At 37.0% G+C, this 6,000-nt stretch overlaps 1 non-coding gene across 1 annotated transcript; it reads right to left on the reverse strand.

The window, feature by feature from the left end:
• Window positions 1-351: 351 nt before the first annotated feature.
• Window positions 352-478, reverse strand: LOC114690147. The gene has a single exon (XR_003734034.1). It is a non-coding gene; the product is annotated as a U6atac minor spliceosomal RNA (small nuclear RNA).
• Between the last annotated feature and the right edge of the window lie 5,522 nt (window positions 479-6,000).

Here is a 6,000-nt window from a genome sequence, read left to right on the forward strand (position 1 = left end):
CGAGGTCCATGTCAGATGCTTTCCTGTATTGTCCTCCATCTCACTTTGTCAGTCAAGATCACTCACTGAACCATAGCTCGCTGATTGTGTAGAATGGCTGGCCATTGAACATAGGTTTTTCCTGTCTCTGCCTCCCAGTGCTGGCATTATAAGTGCATATACCCATATCCAACTTTTTACGTGTGTTCTGGAGAGCTAAACTCAGGTCTTTACAAAGCAAACACTTTACCCACTAGTCTCCCTGGCCTCCATCTGTGTTTTATTTTAATGAGCCGTTTCATCAATTGTCAAAATTACCTTTATTTTTACATCATATTTTTCACCTTTTAATAATAATAATAAAGCTAAAACAAAAAACAGTGGTTAGATGCCAAAAAGTAGGTGACAGTACCTTTACCATGTGCATGTTGTTAGACCTAAGTACTTCTTCTATGCTGTTCAAGGAGGGTACTAACTTTTCTTTCCTTTCCTTTCATACAAAACTACATTCTATTTTTGACAGTACACATAAATGTAACTAAATTACACCAACTAAAACATCAGTTGCTTTTATTGTATTAACTAGAAATGTGTTAAAAAATCTAATGTAGTTACTAAATTGCCCATAACTAGATCAACATTTCTATGACTTCATTATTTCAATGTTCAAAATAAACATCAACTAATCACTCAGAAGTCTATCCCAAAATAGTCTTCCAGATGTCATTTTTAACCTGTTTAAATAAGATCACACTACCCAGGAAGTTTTTAGAGGCTCCAGTAAACATGGTCATTCATTTCTCTCCTATTATTGTTTGTTAGCCACCATCTTACCAAGTCCTGTGAAAATGACCAGAGATCACGGTCAGATTTTTCAAGGCAATGGCAGGCACCATGTGTATTAATGAGATAAAACATGTTTCCCATAAGTCCTCATTGTTACTAAACTCATCAATTACTGTGAGGATAAGAACTTCTTCAGCTTCAAGACACTTGTGATATAATATAGTGCTCTTTGTAAATAATGTGTTGACTCTGGAATCAGGGCTTCTGTATTTTAAACTGAACCATTACTTTGATCAGTTGAATAATTTTCTGCTGGATTTTAGTTCTGTGAACTTGATTACCCACTCTGTGGCATGTACAGTAAAAATTAGAGCCAGTTTAAAATTTGGATTTTGAGGTGCATTCTTGGCAACTCAATTTAGCAGTTCTGAGACCATTTAAAATAAGCACAACTGATTCTGAAGCTATTGCTCTACATCTTGAGAAATTTCAGGTCAGTATCTAAGCACCCTTTTTGGCTTTCTAAACTAACTGAAATGAATAATTCTAGGATAATCATTCTTATTACTAAATAAACACACCCTGAAAGAATGTATATTTTGGGAAAGTCTTAGTCTTAACATGAAGAGTGCATCAATCTGAGTTTTCCAAAGCAAATGGCAACTTGGGGGTTAAAAGTGCTTTAGACAAAAATGTCTGTGCAAGAGAAAAATAGTGAAGGAATGAGAAAGCTGGGGGAGTGCTCAAAGTGCAATAATCCCAAGCTCTAATAAAAAAGAGGCAAGGAGAGATACATGCAAGGGTCTTAGAAAAATATACCGTCCAGAACACTTATGGTAAGGTCATTAAGAAGTGTTTGAGCCAAAGTTAGCTGTCAAGGAAGACTAAAGTATTTAGAGGGAATTGTATTTTATTACCCCTACCATAGCTGACCACAGATTTGGGGAATGCTTGTGGGAATTGTGGTCTCTGAATGAACACAAAGATAGATTTTGGAATGTAGGTGTGGCATAGTTAATTGGATTCCCTGAAGGTGGAGGTCCATATGCAATGTACAGCATACAGGATACCACAGGGAGGAAAGCCATTCCTGATATCTGGGTCAGTTGCTAGACAATTTTGCCAATATGCATCAATCATCACAAAACTAGATTTTACATGAATGGGGTCACCAATCAATGAAACAGATAGAAAACTCAAGAAATATAGAATGACTTGCTTTTCTCTCCAAATGAGTTTGGGATCTCTTATAATTAGAAACTAAGAAAGCAAATGCTTTGACCCAGAAGACATAGACATTACCTCCCTTCTGACTGTATTCATTAAAATTAGTTACATGGGACTGCCATAAATCAGAATCCCACGTTGATCTGGAAGTTGACAGATGCTGATGAAGAGTGATTTTTACCAAAAGGAGACTTCTTGCAAGCATCTTCACTGTATTATATTGAGGCTGACTATCTCACCTCAGAGGGTGATGGGATTTAAGATTCTTATGTGACTGAAATAGAACCTGATTTCACATGCTTTTTGCATATTTTGAAGACAGTGAATTGTGGCAGACAGGGCTTAAACAAAGGATCATGAAATCCCTTTAGGATAAAAATAGGCTTCCTCTGAATTTCTGTGTGATTTTAAAACTCAAGTGACCTTTCTGAGTCCCTGTTTTCTCAGTTGAAAACTAGAAGAACAGAATTAGATATCCAAGATATATTCTAGAAAGGAATGAATTCTAGTACCAGTCACATTAATAACAACAGGACTAGAATAGGATGTGGTACGTGCAGTAAACTGTGGAAGGAAACTCATTTCTACTTCTGATGAAGGAACTTGAGACTGCAGTTTCAAGACCGAATTCTAGGATTTATTGTTTCTCTCAAGATGCTCCTAGTTATTTTGAGAATCACGGTATTCTTGAGATATCTTGGAGAGCATGCCAGCACACATATGCTATAGATTCATCCTTTATATGTTTGATTCTGAGACATATTCTCCCCCAACTCCTTACAGGGTTCTAAGAGGATAAAAAACACAGCATCAACAAATTCCCTCTTGGATGCTACCCATGCATACCCACATTCCAGTTCTCTGGAATCACTCCCCAAATAAGCTACATGCCTATCAGAACCCTTATCTTAGTCAGTGCTTCTTGCAGGAAACCTAGGCTAAGACGTCAGAAAAATGTCTGTTAAATAAGAGAAGATAGTATCTAAGAGGGAAGGGACTTAAAATGAATGGTTCAACCTTTATCCACTGTATGACTTCACTGCAGAATCATTTTCTATGTCTCAAACGTTTTTAAAGGACCAGGCACAGTGATACACATCTATAATACTGGAATTTGGACCCAGAGGCAGGAGGATTATTCCAAATTCAAGACAAGCCTAGCCTACATAGTAAATTCCATCTCACCATCCCAAAAGCTATGTAGTAAAATTAATTCAAAACAAAATTCGGAAAGAGCTCTTGCCAAGGATATCACTCCTGCATTATCATTCATCTAAGTCCAAGAAAGGGGCTGATTTTATGCAAGTATGAAAAAAATCCAAGACAACCAGTGGTGGCCAACTATAAGGACTCTCAGAAACAGCAAAGGTGTGATTCTCTCTCCAGATCTGTGATTGTGGTGAAAGATGGAAAAATCCCTGAAGGGTGTCTAGATTCTCACAGTTCTTTAGTATTCTTCATCACAAAGTTGATAACCCCTGACATGCAAATATGAGGAAAAGAATAAACAATAGAGATCTCTATAATTAGTAAATAAATAAATGCATGCTAGGCATATAGTGCATTTATTTATTAGACAGAAAAATGAATAATAGCCCCCGAAGTAGAGCACATACTTCATGATGCTCTCTGGACAAGCCAGGCCACCACCAGACACAGAAGTTAGGCCTGTGCTGCCTCTCCAACATGACTGAGTGCACGCTGCTCTTAGGCAAATACTGCAGCCGAGAGTGACAGTGAGGACATCCAAGCTGCAGTCAGAAAACAGAAAAACTGAAATGCGTTTAGATGGCAGACAAAAAGGCTTATCACCCACAAAGTCTGAGAAGGGAAAGAAATACAACACTAACTCCAAATGCATTAGCCTTCATTTAAATTGACACACAGGAAATTTAAGAAATAATTTTGCTCTTGCTGTGGAAACATTCTTAACAATGTATTTATTTAATTCAATAAGAATGTATTCTTAACAAATCAGATGATAATCAGCAGATTTAAGATGAAGTGGATCTTGTTGAAATGGTATGTATTCTTTAGCACTTGATATAAAATTAATTACAAAACAGTATAAGTACTACATAAAGCAATGCATGTATATACATGACAAACTTTTACAATGTCCGCCTAGAGTCAAGAGAAGGTTGTCTTAGTCTCTGTTCTAAGAGGTTAACATACAGTTATTTCCTATGGAAACTGGGCATTTAAAATGTTTAAAATTCTTAGCAATTCCTCAGAATGAGTCAATGCAACATGTAAGAGCTGAACTGAAGGCTGTGAGGGTTCTTGAGAAGGATTACTGCTCCTCTCACACATAACAGCAGGAAAACAGTAATCTACACCCCAAAATATTGTAATCTTTTCATTATCTTTCCTGTTATTCATTTTCCTATGAAGAAATGGGAATTCCATAGAATGTGATTCTTATCATTTACATGTTTAACGCAGTGATAGATGGCACAAACTCTTATGTAACTGCTATTTATTTTTGCATGTATCTACTCACATTGGTGCTTGCGTGACACTTCACTTTGGTATAGCCCAGGGTGTATATATAATATAAATATATATAATATATGAGTGATATTAACCACCAATAGAAAACAGTTCATTCCAATAACTGAAATGGTTCTCAAACCAATTAATTCCTCTAACAATTATATTATAAAACTTCTATAAGGCAGTAAAATTCATTCACAGTTTTCAAACCTTCTGTTTTTAATATTCAGCCTTCAGCAGTTTGTCCATCAAATGGAGACTAAAGATGTTATAATTCTACATTTTCAGTTGTCTTCAGTGCTGATGCACATACAGTTTATATGAATCTCTTATAACCACAAGTACATTAAACTCCAGTTTCCTTGCCATGAATAGTTCTCAGCATTTTCACACAAGACGCTTCCAAGCCTCATGCTGTGACGAAGCATTCTCCCCAAGGATAGATGGAAAATGGTGGCTCAATGAAGTGACGAAAGGGCCGAGGACAGCATAAAACAGAGTCCAGCTGGAACTCTCATCTCGTCGTCTTTCCTCCTCTGCACATGCTAAGGTGGAGTCTCTTGCTAGTATGTGTACAAATGACACAGAAACCTCCACTTGCTAAGATACCAACCAAGTTGCCTGTTTATAATGAATTGTCCCTACACAGTGACATTTGTATTCGTAAAGGAAAGGTCTCACCCTTAATTCTGAACAGGTGCCGATTGCTGTATTTGATATGAAAAGTAACCTCTCTCCATTAGAATTTTTCAAAAATATAATTGAGTCTCCTTGGAGTATAATTATGTTTTAGAAGCCTCTCTGACTATGTGTCTCAAAGGAATATTAATGAATAGCATAAGAATGCCTTTCAGCCATAGGCACAGAGTTCCTTTGCTCATTTAAGGATCAGTTTGAAGATTCAAGAAATTGAAATGAAATGAAAAGGAAACTAAAATACCCAGGAAGGCAACTCTGGGGCTCCTGGTTTAATTTCCTTGTAGAGTCATCAGGCAGGAGCAGAAACACCTCAGCCTCTGTCTTCCAATAGTGCGTCCTGGGTCGTGTGACTGACAGGTTAGCAATCAGCCTTCCTCACACGGAGCACACAGTGTGAGACATCACTCACAGCTGCTCTTTGGAGCAATGTTTCTCAACCTATGGGTCGTGATCCCCATGGAGTTTCATATCAGATACTCTGCATATCATGTATTTACATTAAGATTCATAAAAATAGCAAAATTACAGTTACAAAGTAGCAATGAACTTATTCTATGGTTGGTGGTCATTACAACGTGAGGAACTGTATTAAAGGGTTGCAGCATTAGAAAGGTGGAGAACTGCTGATACAGAGCAATATTTTTTCCATGAATAGCAAATGAAAGCTGTCATATATACTAGATTTGCTATCACCTATTTACATTTGGAAAAAAAAATGATGTATCTGGGAAATGATACTTTTTTGTCCTGTGATGGGTTTTAAACTCTGAGCCTTGGGAATAAAAGGAAAATACTCTAGCACTGAGATAACCC

Source organism: Peromyscus leucopus, chromosome 5 (genome assembly GCF_004664715.2).
Source record: "Peromyscus leucopus breed LL Stock chromosome 5, UCI_PerLeu_2.1, whole genome shotgun sequence".
In the NCBI taxonomy this organism is placed as follows: Eukaryota; Metazoa; Chordata; class Mammalia; order Rodentia; family Cricetidae; genus Peromyscus; species Peromyscus leucopus.